The 17,598-nt window shown below is 44.2% G+C and overlaps 1 long non-coding RNA gene across 1 annotated transcript; it reads left to right on the top strand.

Annotated features, from left to right (window-relative positions):
* Positions 1-655: 655 nt before the first annotated feature.
* On the top strand, positions 656-8,435 carry LOC122420401. Its single transcript, XR_006263281.1, has 3 exons — positions 656-897; positions 3,760-3,824; positions 8,283-8,435. It is a non-coding gene; the product is annotated as an uncharacterized LOC122420401 (long non-coding RNA).
* The last annotated feature ends 9,163 nt before the right edge of the window (positions 8,436-17,598 follow it).

The raw sequence follows: 17,598 nt of genomic DNA, 5'->3' as shown, positions 1-17,598 counted from the left end.
ACAAGCCCTGGTATTAATGAGATTGCTCTATAATTGAACCTTTTCACGGGTCCCTCGGTAATGAAATTATGCTAATTTGCATTCAGCACCACCAGGCATCCATCACGCGGGATCAGCCGGGAGCGGCCGGTGAGGCGGCGTGAATGCACCGCTAATTATCACCGAAATGAACAAACCCAGCAGTATTATTATTTCATCTTCTGCCCCTTCCCTTCCTCACTACCCGCCTCCCCCGCCCCATCCATATTTTTGTCTTTTCATCCACATGACTGCCCGGGCCGAGGAGGGGAGAGGGGCGGGGGCCCCGGGGAGGATGCCGCGTCTCCACGGTGTGGCAGCACTGGCCCGGGAACCGCGCGCTGCAGCCGCTGCCTGCGCGCTGGGCGCGCCCCGGTGTCTGCGCGCGTGCGTGCACGTGCGCGGGAGAGCGCGCTGTCTCTCAGCACATGTGCAACGTGTGCGGGTGTCGGGGTGTGTAACCACACCTGTGCCCGTGCGGCAGGATGGGTGTGAACCTGTGGGTGTGTGTCTGCGCTGTCTCTGCGGGTCCGTCTGCTTGGGGGGGAGTGCCCAGGCCTGTGATTGTGGCGCCGGTGTGAGTCTCCTGGCCGCGGCGGATGGTGTGTGTCTCTGATGTGTGTATGTCTTTGTTTGTGGGTGTACATATCTGAGCAGGAACCGCCACCGCTGTCTCTGCCTGGGTCACTGTTTCCGAGCCTGTGGTGTAGACATAAGCATATTTGTGCGTGGGGCTGGGAGAATCAGGGTGTCTGAGAGGGGCATGTCTGGGATGCCTGGTGTGGTGTGTCAGTGTGAATAGTGCTCCCACTGTGCATCTCTGTCCCAGTGTCAAGTGTGAGTTTCTGGGACCGTCTAGATGTGTGTGAACATGTACAGGTATGTGCACATATATGTCTGACCACGTGCCTATGAACATCCGGCTTTCCTGGGAAACCCAGTGGCCTGGGGATGGTGGCTGGCTGGAAGGTGCCACCCCCAGGGTGGGTCGAAATGAAGCTACAGGTGAACAATCACGAGGAACCCTTGTTCCATTTGCTGGCCCCCATGGGATCCTCCTGGGGTCCAGTTTTCCCAGCTACGAAAAGAGAGTGGGAGAGACATTTAGCTGGTTTTTGAATGAGTGTTAAGTTTTTTTCAAATGCTTTTGATGAATCTATTAAGATGATCCAGTGATTTTTCTCCTTTGTTACTGTGATAAGTTATATTGTGTGCCTTTCAAATATTAAGTCGGTCCTGCATATAAAGATAAATTGCACTTTGCTGCCATGATGTATTATCTTTTTACATATTGCTGGATTCTATTTGTTAATATTTTGTGAATTATTTTAGTGTAGAAGAGGGAGATTGTACACATTGCACACTTTTATTGTAACATTTGAGTCTGGTTTTTTTTGGTGGTATCTTATTGTTTTTATTGTGTTAAAATATATGTAGCATAAAATTCACCATTTAAAATTTTAAAGTGTACAATTCAGTGGCATTGAGTACATACACAATGTCCTGTGACCATTACTACTACGGAGTTTTAGAACATTTCATCACCCTCGAGAAAACCCCTTATACATTCAGTTCAATTCAGTTGCTCAGTCATGTCCAACTCTTTGTGACCGCATGGATTGCAGCACGCCAGGCTTCCCTGCCTGTCACCAACGCCCAGAGCTTGCTCAAACTCACCTCCATCGAGTCGGTGATGCCATCCAACCATTTCACCTTCTGTCATCCCCTTCTCTCCTGCCTTCAATCTTTCCCAGCATCAGGGTCTTTTCCAATGAGTCAGTTCTTTGCATCAGGTGGCCAGTATTGGAGTCTCAGCTTCAGCATCAGTCCTTCCAATGAATATTCAGGACTGATTTCCTTTAGGATTGACTGGTCTGATCTCCTTGCAGTCCAAGGGACTCTCAAGAGTCTTCTCCAACACCACAGTTCAAAAGCAGCAGTTCTTCAGTGCTCAGCTTTCTTATACATTAAGCATCCAGTAAAGAACCCACCTGCCAATGCGGGAGATGTTAAAAGAACTAGGTTGGATCCCTGGGTGGGGAAGATCACCTGGAGAAGGAAATGGCAACCCACTCCAGTATTCTTGCCTGCAAGATTTCATGGGAAGAGGAGCCTGATGGGCTACAGTCTGTGGGTTTGCAAAGAGTTGGACACGACTGAGGCAAATTAACACCCCACCCCCTCCTGCTCCCTGGCCCTCTCAACTGGTAATCTGTTTTGGGTCTCTGTGGATTTGTTTATTCTGGATATTTCATATGAATGAATTACACAGTAAAACTTTTGTGTGTGTGTGTATGTGTGTGTTGGGCTTCTCTTGCTTAGCATAATGTTTTCAAAATTCATCTAAATTGTAGTGTGTGCGTCATTTTTCTTGGCTAAATAATATCTCACTGTATGGATATACTGTATTTGGTTTATGCGCCCATTAGCTTATAGACATTTGGCTATTTCCACCTTTGGGCTATCACAGATAGTGCTGCCATGAACATTTGTGGATGAGCTTTTGTTTGAACATTCGTTCTCAGTTCTTTTAGGCACATGCTTAGGAATGGAAATTATGGGTCACATGGTTTAATAATATGTTTAACTTATTGAGGAACTGCCACACTGATTTCCAAAGTGATGACATCATTTTATATTCCCACCAGCAGTGTATGAAGATGCCAGATCATCACCATCACTGTTATTTTTCAGTTTCCTTTGTTGTTGTTGTTAATTATAACCAAGCTAGTGGGTGTGAAATACTATCTTATTGTCATTTTGACTTGAGCTTTCTTGATGACTAACGACATTGAGTTTCGTTTTATGTGCTTATTGGTAATTTATATATCTTCTTTAGAAAAATATCTATTCAAGTCTTTTGCCCACATTTTAATTGGATTGTTTATCTTTTGGTTGGTGAGTTACAAGATAATACTTACTGGATTACCAAACCCTTATCAGAGATATGACTTATAAATATTTTCTTCCATTTTGTAGGTTTTTTTTTTGTATTCTCTTGATGGTGTTCTTTCATGGATAAAATTTTCTCATATTTTTGTGGAGTCTTTTGGGTTTTCTACCTGAAGATAGAGATAGTTATATGTCTTCTTTCCAATTTTAAATGCTATCTTGCCTAGTTGCTCTGGCTGGAACTATTTCAATGTTGAATAGAAATACTGAAAGCAGAATCCTTGTCTTGTTTGTTAGTGGGAAAGCTTTCAGACTTTCACCATTGATTATGACGTTGGTTGTGGGTCTTTCATAAATGGTCTTTATCATGTTGAGGGAGTTTCCTTCTCCCTAGTTTGTATCATTAAAGGGTGTGGGCTTATGTCAAATTATTTTTTTCTGCATCAATTGGAATGATTAGGAATGTACTTTCTTTCATTCTATTAATGTGATGTATTATATCATTTTTTGAAGGTTGAGCCAACTTTGCATTTCTATGTTAAATTTCACATGGTTATGGTACATAATCCTTTAAATACGTTGCTGGGTTTGGTTTGCTAGTATTTTGTTGAAGATTTTCATATCTGTATTTACAAGTTGTATTAGTCAGTTGTTTTCTTGTATTGTTTTTGACTGACTTTGGTATTAGGGTCATGCTGACCTCATAAAATGCATAAAATTTTTGAAAGAGTTTGAGAAGATTGGTATTAATTCTTCTTTAAATGTTTGGTATAATTCACCAGTGAATCCATCTGGTCCTGGACTTTTCTTGGTTGGGAAGTTTTGATTACTGATTAACTCTCTTTGCAGGTATAACTCAGAGATATTGTGGACTCGGTTCCAAATCACCATAATAGAGTGAATATCACTATAAAGTGAGTCATACAATTTTTTTTTGGTTTCTCAATACATTTAAAAATTGGGCTTACATTGTATTGTAGTTTATTAAGTATATAATAGTGATATTGTGTACAATCTACATACTTTAAATAAAAATACTTTATTGCTGAAAAATGTTAACCATCATCTGACAATGCCAAATCCTTCAATTTGTAAAAACCTAAATATTTGCAAAAAGTTTGTGAATTTTGTTGATCTCCTAAAAGAACCAACTTTTGATTTTTATTGATTCTTTATTTTATTCTACTTAACTGACTCTAATATTTATCATTTCCTTCCTTTTGCTAGCTTTGGGTTTATTTTCCTCTTCTTTTTCTACTTGTTGAATGTGTCAGGTTAAGTTTTTTGATTTGAGATCTTTCTTCTTTTTAAATGTAGGCATCTAAATCTTCAATTTTTCCTTGACACTGCTTTGCTGCATCCCATAACTTTTTGTATTTTGTGTTTTCATTTTTTGTTTCAAAATATTTTCTAACGTCCCTTGCAATTTCTTCTTTCATCCATTAGTTATTTAAGAGTGTGTTGTTTAATTTTAAGATGTCTGAATTTTCCACTTTTCCTGTTATTTGTTATTTTATTATCTGTGACCAAAGGAGTTACTTTGTATGATTTAAACCTTTTAAAATATATTGAGACTGCTTTTGTGGCTGCTCCTGTGGTCTATACTGGAGATTGTTTTGCATACACTTTAAAAGATGTATATTCTGTTGTTGTTGTTGGATGAAGTGTTCTGTATGCTTCTATAAGATTGAGTTGGCATTTATGTTGTTCAAATCTACTTTCTTAATCAATCTTCCATCTAGTTGTTCTACCTATTATTGAATGTTTGGTATTGAAGTTTCCAACTATTATTGTGGAACTGTCTATTTCTCTCTTCAATTTTGTCAATTTTGTCTTCACATATTTTGGGACTCTGTTGTTAAGCATAGGTATGTATATCATTGCTATATATAATAGCTTCTTGATGGATTGACTCTTTAATCAATGTGTAAGTTCCTTCTTTGTCTCTTGGAAAATTTGTTGTCTTAAAGCCCATTTTGTCTGATATTAGTTAGGCTGCCTCAGTTCTCTTTTGATTACTTTCATGCATAAATTTTCCTGCATCCTTTCACTTTTAACCTATTTGTGCTTTTGGCTATAAAGTGAGTTTTTAATATAAATAGGATGGATAAAAAAAGTTCTATTGTACAGCACAGGGAAATATATATATATATATATATCTTGTGATAAACCATAATAATATGAAAAGATATACATATATATGAATCACTTTGCTGTACAACAGCAATTAACACAACATTGTAAATCAACTATACTTCAATAAAAATTACACCTACTTTTATCTGGAATACTCTTTGTCTCAAAGTCTATTTTTTTTTAATATTGATGTAGCTACACCAAACTTTTACTGCTTACAGGGTATACATTTTCTCCCCTTTTAATTAGTCTTACTATTTTAAATATTTCTTTTGTTGGAATAAAGTTAACCTTGCTTGTCTGAATCAGAATAATAATATTTGCTTTTTAATTGGAGTGTTTAGAACATAGCCATTTCTTAATACAGTTGCGTTTAAGTCATGTCACCTACTATTTGTTGTCTATTTGATCTCTTTTTATTTCTGTTTTGTCTTTCTCTTTATTTTGGAATATAGAAACTTTTTGATTCCATTTTTCCTTCTATTCTTTTTTTCAGATGTATTTCTTTTTACTTTAACTCTACTGAGAGTTAATATTCTTCCTCTTCATCTAAAACATAAAAATCTTAAATGCTATCATTTTCATTTATTCTTCCCTATTCATTGTGCTATTATTTTCGTATATCTCTATCTATGTACATCTATCTGAGATCTGTCTCCATCACCATCGTCATCATCATCATTGCCATTTTCTCTCCTACATAAGTTATAAATTTCACAAAGCAGTGCCATTATTTTTGCTTTGAATAGGCAGTTGTCTATTACAAAGCCAAAGAGAAGGAAAAGGGAATCTTTTAAAATGTATTCACATGTTTGCCATTTCCAGTACTCTTCATTTCTTCCCCAAAGTCTGAGTTGCCATCTGATTTAATTGCCCCTCTGCCTAAAAAATTTTTTAAAGCATTTCTTTTTTTGTAATGTAGGTCTCCTGAAAATTAACTCTCTATGCTTTTGTTTATCTGAAAGTATCTTTATTGCATGCTTATTTTTGAAGGATATTTTTGCCAGATATATTAATATCTAGATTGATAGATATTAACTCTGGATTGATAATTTTTATCTTTCAGCATCTTAAAGACATAGCTTCTATTTTTTCTTATCTGCATCTTTTCTGATGAGTTACTTGTCAACTATATAATTATTATTTGCATGTATTGTGTTTTTCTCTACTTTTTAGATACATCTTTTACTTTGTTAGTGTTTTGACTATGAGATGCCTATGTATGGCTTTCTTATATTTATATTTCTGTTGGGATCTCCTGAGCTTCTTGGATCTCTCAGCTGGTGCTTTTCATCGAACTTGGAAAATATTCTTTCAAATATTTCTCTCTTTCTCTCCTATCCTTTTAGAGTGCCAGTAACATCTGTTTAAGACTACTTAATATTGTTCTACAGTAGCTGAGGCTCAGTTCATTTTTTAAAGTTTTTTTTTGCTGCTTCTGTTCTTCAAATTGGGTAACTTCTGCTGATCTGTCTTCAAGTTTCCTGGCTTTCTTCTGCCAATTTCAATCTGATTTTAAGAGCATCCAGAGAATATTTCATTTCAGTTATGGAACTTTTCAGCTCCAGACTTTCCATTTGATTCTCTTTTATGGTTTGTATTTGAAGGTCCCCATTTTTAATCCTCCATGTTCTTTTTTCTTTTAATTCTTCAACATTTACATATGCCTGTTTAAATGTCCTTGGTTGTCAATTACAAGTTCTAAATAGCTCAAGATCTGTTTCTATTTTCTACTTTTCTACTTAATTTGGGGTCACTTTCCTGTGTGCTTTTTTGTTTTGCTTTGCTTTTTGCACATGTAGGAACTTTTTACTGCATTGATATTTTGGATAATTTGGATTTTGCTGTCTTCTTTTAAGTGGTGATGAGTTTTGCTCTGGCAATTGGTTAAATTACTGGTGGATTCTCTTGATTTTGCTAGGTGTGATTTTATTTTTTTGTTATGCCGCATCTATGTAGATTTTTTACTTCGGTCTTAGGACATGGCCCTTACTTTAGAACATGGTTCTTCCACTGCATAGACTTTCTAGTTTCTCAGTTTTATGCCTGAGGTGTTCAGTGGGAGTCTTCCCACTCTCACTGGGCCAGAATTCCCTACATGGTGTAACTTCTGATGTCCAGCATTTAGCCTTCATCACTAGCTCTCAACTAGCCTTGCAGAGTCTTGTTCTACACATGCATAACACCTCTATTGACCAAGGATCTTCAGGGAATCCCAACAGAAATTTCTGGTTCTTAGCTCGTAAACAGCCCCTCTACCTCAGTGCCCTGCCTTGAAAACCTGGAGGAATTCAGGCTAATGAAGTACCCACAGGAAAAACTTGAGAAAAAGAGAACACTCTTACACTTGTGTTCCTTACCGTGTCCAGATATGATGAGGACCTTAGGGCAACTTGCCTAATTTCTTCTTGCTTCAGTTTCATCTGCAAAATGGGAATGATAGCAGTAACACTGATAGGGTTATATTGAGGATTAAATGAGATAATACACGCAACATACTTAGACCAGTGCTTAGCGTGTAGTGGGTACTATGTAAGAATTATCTGCTTTTTTCATCCTGGCCCCACAGAGCTCATTTATGGCTCCAAGCACACAGTGGCAGCCCCTAGAATTCAAGGCTTCATGATGGAAGAGGAATATTCTAGGCCCTTTTCCTGAGCTGCATGAGAAGATCTTTGGATTATCCATAGATCAGGAAGGTAACCACACTCTAGAAGAATCCGCTCTAGAGAATAGACTCCTCCTAGGTACCAGCTAGGTTCTTTTGCAGTCACCATTTGCAAAAGCTCTACTCATTGCCAGTGCCTCTGTGAAACCCGCTATGATTCTGTAGACTCAGGCATTACTTAGGATGGGATTACAGGGTTTACTTGAGGCATCTAGGTGCTTTGAGGGTACTTGGCAACCACCGCAGTCTCAAGAAATTCCTCCTCTTGAGGTACTACTGATGTCCAATCCATCTTTTGCTTGCCTGAAAATTCGTGTTTTTTTAAAACCTGAAATTTTATAAAGGCAACAGAAAGTTTCCCTGTGAATAACTGACCTCTCCAAATGAGGGCTGTCAACTACCCATCTCTTCTAATGGGGATAGTGTAGGAGCTTCTGTCTGAGTCCCCTTTGGATTCTTCCTGCTGACTCATGTTCTGGATCCATGTCCAGGCTTGTATGGACAGGCCTGACCTGTGCCGCCCCTCAATTCCTGAAATGCACCCATGGCTTGTCTCCATTTCTTTCAGAATCACAGGAGAACATTACCTTTCCTGAAGCCAAAGTTGGACAAATTCGTGGCAATTTTACCAATGTTCTGCCCAAAGCTGCTCAAAAGTAGACCTCCGTTCCTCAGGCCACGTTAGCTGGGTGTCCACGCCTGGGTCTTTGTCTCTGTCTGTGCGCAGATGACCACTAGTTCCGAAGACCCTGAGTGGAGTTCTCTAGTCAAAGAAGGTTTGGGAACTATCGGCTAAAAAGAATGAAACAGGATTATTTATCGCAGGGTTCTTCTTACTCAGCTCACTTGCATTGTGATTCTTTCGTTATGCAGGAATTAGCGTTTGGTCATGTGTCCAGATCTGCGGTGAGCATCTTCTCGTGGGATCAGTGTCCTGCCCAGCCCACTTGGAGAAATGCTGGATTTGAGTCACAAGAACCATAGTTTACCTTGGGGGAAGTTGAATACTAATGACTAATGTGTATGTGTATGTTCCTGTTTGGCCCTTTATTTTCAATAAATGGTTCTCTGTTGGTACCTAAAGTGCTTGAGGGGGGAGTGGTGCAAGGAATACTCAGTAGTTTTCCTATGATTTTTTGTTCTATAGCACTGAGGCCAGGCCTGCATAATAGAAGTGGATACAAATATTAGGCAGAAAAAAAGGGACACAAACAGCCATGTTTTACCTCCTGCTTTAAGCAGTCTCATCATTCCGAGCTTGGGAGTGATTCCCCACCAGAGGGAAATGAGAACTGGGAGGCCTGCAGGAGCCATTGCATTCAACACTTTCATTTGGAAAATGGGGAAACAGGCCCAGGAAGGGAATGCTTGTACCAGGCTGGGCGGAATCGAGACCCGTTGAATGTCCAAGTGTGAGTGTGTGTTAGTCACTTGGTCATGTCCAACTCTTTGCAACTCCATGGACTGTAGCCCACCAGGCTCCTCTCTCCATGGGATTCTCCAGGCAAGAATACTGGAGTGGGTTGCCATTTCCTTCTCCAGGGGATCTTCCTGACCCAGGGATCCAACCTGGGTCTCCCACATTGTGGGCAGATTCTTTTACCGTTTGAGCCACCGGGGAAGCCCAGGTATAATGTCCAGGTATAAGCCTCTGCCTGAGTGCTTCTCAGATGAGGCTGCATTTTAGCATCACCTGGGGAAACTTTAAAAATCTTGGTGTCTGGGCTGCATCCAGAGCAGTAAAGTCAGAACCTTGGGAGTAAGACCTGGGCATTAGCAGTTTTTAAATCTCCCTAGTGATCCCCCTGTGCTTCAGAGGGCATTGACATGCCCAGAAACCTAGGGGTTGACAGAGATATTTCAGAGGTGCTGTGTGATGGCATAGGGCAGGGAATCTCCAGATCCTCTTGTTCCTCCTTTCTCAAAGTAGCTCTGCTTGCATCTTGTTATTTGTTGCTTCCCTATAAAATATCACTAGAAGAAAAGCCCTTATTGTGCTTCTCCAAGTCAACCCCTCCCACTTCACTGATGGGGAAGGGGTGACCTGCTCAACATCATGGAAGCCTTTGACACAACCTGGATTCAAACCCCATCTCCTGACTATATCCCCTCCCCTCCGCTGCCACCACCCAGACTCTGCAATCACCTCTTGCCCTCAAATTCTTTTCTTTTTAAATGACTCAACACCCCCACAAAGTCATCCTCAAACCTCCTCATGCTTCCTTGTAATCCCACTGGCAGAGTCATGCTCTCCTGTGGACCAGATTCTTTGTTTGGGGTTCTGCAGATTAATCAAGGATGGCCGGGGGTCATGGGGCACTTTGGGTATAGAGATTATGTTGAGGGCTGTGAGTTGGGGTGGGGGGAGCAGCTGACATCGAATTAGCCTTCATTTTAAGTTTTGATGCAGCAATTATGACTTCTGAATAGCAGTGGTTGTTACTGAGGATGGTCGCCTCAGCAGTGCACATAATTATTATAATTACTGTGTACCTAATGATGCCTAATAAGGAGCGACACCGCACAGAGGCGCGGTGGCCGCTCAGCCTGGTGGTCTGGGCTCTGGAGGGGGAGCGGCTGGGGTTCTGATGCCCGTGTGGGGCTTTAACAGGGACGCCGGGCTGCCTGTTTGCTGGAGACCAGGGTTGCACAGTGTGTGGGAAGAGAAAACTCCCAGAAAGAATGTGCTGGCATCAGCTCAGAGGCAACCAGTGTGGATGTGGCTGAACAGAAGCCATCCTTCTGCAGTCATTGAATTCATGGTCTTATGTTCATGCTAATTCCCAGTCCTCAGGGAATCTGCTTAGGGAAGACAGACATGAATGGCACTTCATTGACTAGACATGAGTGTGTGTATTTACTTAAAAAATCACTAATTTTAATAGAGGAGTGTGTGCCAAGCAATGTCCATTCTTCACCTCATTTAAGTGTTGCAACAGCACCATTTCACAGATTGGGAAATTGAGGCCCTATGATCATTCCAATGGCAAACACAGTTGCCATTTATTAAGCATTGTAATATCTGCCAGGCACTATACTTGGATCTCTCACCTTGAAAGTGAAAGTTGCTCAGTTGTGTCCAACTCTTTGCGACCCCATGGATCATACAGTCCATGGAATTCTCCAGGCCAGAATACTGGAGTGGGTAGCCATTCCCTTCTCTAGGGGATCATCCAACCCAGGGATCAAACCCAGGTCTTCCACATTGCAGGCGGATTCTTTACTATCTGAGCCACCAGCAAAGACCTATTTCACCTTATCCCAACAATAATCCCATTAGATAGGTTTTGTTATCATTGTTTCTTATTTATTCTCATAATACAGATGAGAAACTGAGGCATGGGGAGGGAAAATGACTTGCCCAAGGTCATACAGCTGTTCATGTCAAAGCTGCTGCCTAACATCTTTTTCTCTTCCTTAATTAACATGTTTTAAATAACGAGAATATGCCAGGCACAGAACAAGCAGATTACACTCTAGTTGGGAAAGACAAAACAAAATCAAATTAGCAAGTAAATATATAATATTTAGGATATAAACAGGATAATAGGACAAGAGGATGAACAGGAAGAGCGTCTGTCTTGATATTTATTTATTATTATTATTTTGAAATTTATTTATTTCGTTTTACCAGATCTTAGTTGCAAATACAGGCTCTTTAGTTGAGGCCATATAGGATTTAGTTCCCTGACAGGGATCAAACCCAGGCCCCCTGTGTTAGGAGTACAGTGTCTTAGCCACTGGACCACCAGGGAAGTCCCAGAAAGAGTTCTATCTTAAGACAGACAATGAGGACATCATTAATCATGTCAATTTTGGGAAGAGACTTGAATGCAGTGAGAGGAGAAGCCACATAGATATTTCAGGGAACAGTGGTTTAAGCAAACACAAGAGCCAGTGCAAAGGCCCTGAGGCGGGAACACATGTAGTATACTCAAAAGAAGGCCAGAGTGATGAACTAGACTGAGAGGGAGAGAGTTGCAAGGAAAGATCAGAGAAGTGGTAAGACGTCAGATGCTATAAAGTCTTACAGATGAGGTTAAGGACGTGGCATTTTATTCTAAATGTATGGGAAGCCCTAGGAGGGTTTTGAGCAGAGGTGGGAATTGGCCTTACATTGGTTTTGTTTGGCTGCTGTGTATGTGGAAAATGGACTGTGAGGGTCCCAGAGATGACTGACTCAGACCAAGAGGAAAGCAGTGGCAGTGATGAGCTTGATTCTCCATATGTTTTGAAGGAAGGACTGACTTGATGACAGTCTGGGGGTGGGGTGAGAGAGAATAGGCATGGCCATTGATGAGTCCTGGCCATCTTAGTCTGGCTTAGGAGATCCTGAGAGCAGGATTCCAGAGCAAGGAAGTTATTTGAGAAGTGCTTCCAGGAAGCACCCAGGGGGAGAGAACTGAGCTGGGAAAGGAACACAGCCAATAAAGATGCCGAACTGAGAAATTACCACTGTGGGCTTTGCTGTTGTTGTTTAGTCGTGATGTCATGTCTGACTCTTTGTGACCCCATGGACCTCCTGCCAGGCCCCTCTATCCATGGATCCTCAGCTTATTTTGGCTGGGGGCTGGGGGAGAATCGGGGGCACACATCTGAGACACAAGGGGTGAGGGGCTGAGTCCCCATCCATCACACTGTGTGCTGTCCCCCAGAGTCACAGGGCTTTGTAGCAAGCAAGCAAGCAGCTTCAGGTGTAGAGATTAGTGCCCAGGGGATGGGGTGGGATGGGATGAGGCACTGTCTGCCCAGTTACACCAGGTTTTCAGCCAGACAATTGGATAAATGGCCATGCCATCTCCTGAGACACGAACTTGTGGTTTAGACAAATGCTGTGCACGGGACCTCAGGCTTTATTTGGACCAAGAGTCAGCCAACTCCAGCCTGTGGGCCAAATTCTGCCCTCTTGCATCATGCTATTTAAAGCTTTATTGGAACCCAGCCACGCTCCTTCATTTCCTCGTTGTTTAAGGCTGCTTTTCCTGCAATGGCAGAGTCGAGCACTGGGATGTAGCCCGTGTAGCTCTCGAAGCCAAAAACACTATCTGGTCCTTTACAGGAAAAGTTTGTCAACTTCAGATGTAGAGGCGAAGAGAAAAACCCCCATTCTAGTCTAGCTTCCTTTGAAAATCAGACGCAGGGAGTAAGACTCTTGGAGGACCGGTGATTGCAGAGGCCATCTCGGTCTCCAGGGCTGTGTGGCGGGTCAGCTGCTTCCTGTGTGAAAGTTGCCCGCCTCTCCAGAGACTGCGAACCTCCCGACGACGCACATTGAAGTTCTCAGGGTTTGTCCTCCCCTCATTTCCGCCTGTCCTTGGCTTTGAACACCTGGGTCAGAAGGATGCTGCTTTCTCTGGATCTTCATTAGTTGTCCCAGGTCACTTCTATCTGACTCGCAGGTGGTCTGTTCTAACATCCGATCCTTTGGAGAGGGGTTCTGATTGGCTCATCTTGGGCCGCCCCCTCTTCCAGTCCAATCAATGATGGCAGAGGCGGAGCCTCTTGGTAGGTAGGAGTTGGGCGGTAGGAAGGTAGCCGTGGGGTTTTCATCAGGTTCTTCCGAGTTCTCCGCCCTATTGAGGTTACCAACTCTCCATCTGGCACTTACACTGTGTTAGCACAAAATAGAGCCTTTATAATCCGAGTTCTGGGCTCTATTTCTCCACCTACCAGGCTGGGTGACCTTGGCAAAGAACCTGATTTTTCTCAACCTTAGTTTCTTCACCTGGTTGGTTGTAAGGACAACGATCGACAGCCCTGGAAGTAAGTTGGCAGGAAGAGACATCGCATCAGGGTTGTGAATAAGCTTAAGCCCTCACGGACTGGGCACCCAGAAGGAGATGCTGACATCTGGTGCTGTTGTGTTTATAACCATTCACTGCAGGGACCCTCTGCACTCTCATCCCAGGGCTTCTCTGGCCCTGCCCCGTTTCCGTCTCTCTCCCTCCCCAGTCCACACTGCGCGCTGCTGCGGGCTGGGGCCCGGCCTCCCGGTACTGGGACATTGTCCCTGCCGGGCGGGAATAAGGCGAGCTCAGCTGGCCTTAGTCAATTGCTTCGTACAAATCTGCAGGGGCTCGCGGATGCTCTGACAGCGGGCGGGATGCGCGAGATCGCCATTTCCAGCGCAGCACAGCTCCATGTGCCCGAGGCTGTAAAAACCGCCAGCAGCCCAGCTGTGAGGTGTGCGGTCCTGAGAACAGAATTCCCCACGTTCTCACTCGCGGAAGGAGAACAGGTGTTTCCTGAAAGCAGGGCTTCTCGCCCTCAGCGCTCTATGGACATTTTGAAGCGGATCGGTCTTCATTGCGGGAAGCATCCTGTGCGCTGAGCGAAGGAATGGCACCCTCCCCGGCCCCACACACTGATGAGGGTCCTGACGCCACCACCCCTCCAGTCGTGACAAACAAAAATGTCTCCAGACAGAGCCAAGTGCTCCCCCCAGCCCGGGGCTGGGAGGGGCGGTGGGGTGCAAAATCACCCCAGGTGAGAACCACTGCCTTAGAGGATGACGCTTGGGGTGGTATCCCGGGACAGATCCCATCAGACAGCCAGGAGGCCCACCTGGGCGAGGTTGCTGGAGGGGATGAGAAAGGGGAGGGCTCAGGCCTGACCAAAGAGGGTCCCTCCAGTGGGCAGAGATGAGCACCCCGGGGAAGTGATAGGGGACAGTCATTGTGAATGCCCCAGCAGGCTGCATGGGAGGTGACGTGGAAGCGGGCTAGCCCCACTAGTGGGCTGCATTAGGAAGTAGAGCAGAGGGGGCATTCCAGGTGATGGAGAAAGCCTGAGCAAAGGCCCTGGGGCATGAAATGCATGTGGGACGGTGTGAAGACAAGCCTGGGCCCTGTCAGTGGAGGGAGCGGACATAATAGTAAAAGCAACACACAGCTGCCTTGTTTTTGAGGGCTGACCATGTGCCACGTGTTTCCGAAGCCCTCTATTTGCCATCTCATTTAATCCTCACGAAATCCCTCTGAGATTCGACTACTGTTCTCGTCTCACAGGTAAGGAAACCAAGGCTTTGGATGTTGTAGGGTTTGCCAAGGCCACACAGCCCATAAAGGCAGGCTCAAATGTCAAGGCCAGGCTGCTGACGATCTGGCCTCACTCAGCCCTGCTCTTCTCTGCCCTCAGAGGTGGGTGGGAGTGAATACCAAAGGCTTCCCCAAACTCCTCAAACACAGGGCTAGTCCACCAAGTGAATGAATGAGCATGAGAATAAATGAATGAATGAACAGAAATCACTTTCCCACCAGACTTCTGGCTCCACCTACCATCCACAGTCCTCTCCCTGGATACCCTTTAGCCTTGGGGCCATCTGTGGCATCTTGATGTTGGCCCTTGCTTGGAGGGTGATCCAGCACGAGTGCTCCATAAGAAATGGTCACATTTTCCTCCCTGGCCGGGGTAGGGGGTAATGCTTGAAGAAGAGAGAGAGAAACAGCTAGACACCAGGTAGAACTTCCAAGTACTATTAAACACTGTGGGCCCTGAATGAGGAGCTGGATACCTGTGGGGCCAGAATCCCAGGGTGTGGAGCCAGGGAGAGCTTTGTCACATACCCCTACCACGTCTGCCCCTCGCTGGGCTCAGTTCCTGGCCTCAGAATGGCCCCTGATGCAAGCCAAGAGGGATCTCCATTCCTCTCTCCCACAATCCTGTCCATTTTCTCCTGATTTATTCAGCTGTGCCCTCTGTACTCAGCCACTTGGGTACAAAGTGATTTCAGTTTACATGCACTGTACTCTCACTTACCTCTCCTGGAAATTTCAACGTGGAGCCTCATTCAGGTCTCTGGGGAACTTTCTGATTCAAATTCCATTTGATTCAAATTCTGAGAGTGTGTCTTGGCAGGGCCCTAGCTTGCCATCGTCCTCGTTATGCTCAGAAGTCAGGAATGGTGGGAGGCGGGGGCAGGGAGCCCCAGAGGTCTCATTTGGGGACAGATGCTGCCGCAGGCCTCTACTATGTGCCAGGCTTCTTATTACAGGCCACGTGGGAGCTTTCGTCCATGGTCTCTCCAGGCAGAGTCATACATCTGGCAGCATCTTGGAGCTCAGCCTCCGTGGGTCGCATCTGTCCTCAGTTTCCCTGTCTTCAAAACGGAAATTACAGTAGCATCTCAGGATGAAGAGATCCTTTAATGTGTTTTCCAAGTTGCAGCGCACTGTCTGTATCTTTAGGAGTTTGACTGTGGCTACACGCTATTTGTGGGCTTCCTGGGTGGCTCAGATGGTTAAAGAAGCCATCTGCAATGTGGGAGACCTGGGTTTGATCCCCGGCTTGGGAAGATCCCCTGAAGGAGAGCATGGCAACCTACTCTAGTATTGTTGCCTGGAGAATCCCATGGACAGAGGGGCCTGACAGGCTACAGTCCATGGGGTTGCAAAGAGTCGGACATGACTGAGTGACTGAGCCCAGCACACGTGCTACCTGTACTGTATTTATGTATGATTGGTTGTTATTTATAAAAACCATTTTTTAATAAAAATTATTTGTCTGGCCTTTGGACAGCAAAGAGATCAAACCAGTCAATCCTAAAGGAAATCAACTCTGAATATTCATTGGAAGGACTGATGCTGAAGCTGAAGCTCCAACACTTTGGCCGCCTGATGCGAAGAGCCGACTCAGTGGAAAAGACCCTGATGCTGGGAAAGATTGAAGGCAGGAGGAGAAGGGGATGATGAGAGGATTAAATGTCTGGAGGGCATCACTGACTCAGTGTACATGAGGACAGCCTCCAAGGGGAAACAAGGATGTCTAGAAACTTGAGAGAAATGGAGCCATTAGTGGCAAAGGAGATATTTCTCTGCCCTGCCTCATTTTACTTGCATCTAATTTTGTCTTGGGAGAAGGCAATGGCACCCCACTCCGGTACTCTTGCCTGGAAAATCCCATGGATGGAGGAGCCTGGTGGGCTGCAGTCCATGGGGTCGCCAAGAGTCAAACACAACTGAAGAGACTTAGCAGCAGCAGCAATTTTGTCTTCATAATCACACTCTAAAGTGAATATTATCAACCAGTCCTTGGGGTGGAGAAACCAAGTCTCAAAGTCAAGTGATCCATTCAGCAGCACACAGCTGGTGAATGTTGGAGCCAGGACTCGAGCACAGGTACCCTGATCCCCAATCTTATGTTCATTCCATAAGGTGAGGCTGCAATGGGTGTGGGTGGGGTGGGGTGGAGGAAGAAGGTTGCCGCCTACCATTTGCCAGTAGGCTTTTTCTGTTCCCTGGGCACAGATTGCATCCATATCAAGACACAGATGTTCCGAGCTCAGAAATTGTCCTCTTTTCTTTCCCTGAGTCACTCAGAACCAAACTGTGGGGTCATCTCTCACATCCTACATCCGATGCATCAGCAAATCTCTCAGCCCCACCTCTTGCCACCTGCTCCATTGCTATCCCTAGAATTCCTCCTGGTTGGCTGAGCAGACCCTCGCTGGTGTCCTTGCCTCTCTAGAGGCCTTCCCAGGACTCCCAGCTTGACCAACAAAGGGTCCAAGTCCCTTTCTGCATCCTGCAAGTGCCCACATCTGGGGCCTCAGGCATGTCAGGTATGGCTTCCTCTTCTTCTTTCTCTTTATTAAACAACAAATGCATTGCAATGCTCTTTACACTGTGCTGAAATGGAATTCATAGATAACATAACCTATCTATACACATCATTTAAATAAATCCATATAAGCCATATAATGTCCTAAGTATACTCCAGAGGTGAATTAAAGGGCAACTAATTTATAATAAAATAACAATTACCTCAGAACATAAATATTCCAGCCCAACTCTCCTGCAAGGCACAGTGGAGGCGTCCGAGCCTGCAGCAGACGTAGGCAGACTTTCCACGAGTGCGACCCTGTTGATGCAGATGGATGCTGTGCT

This window comes from Cervus canadensis, chromosome 18 (genome assembly GCF_019320065.1).
Source record: "Cervus canadensis isolate Bull #8, Minnesota chromosome 18, ASM1932006v1, whole genome shotgun sequence".
In the NCBI taxonomy this organism is placed as follows: domain Eukaryota; kingdom Metazoa; phylum Chordata; class Mammalia; order Artiodactyla; family Cervidae; genus Cervus; species Cervus canadensis.
Note: the sequence above shows the minus strand (reverse complement) of the source record. Positions and strands in the feature narration are given on the sequence as shown.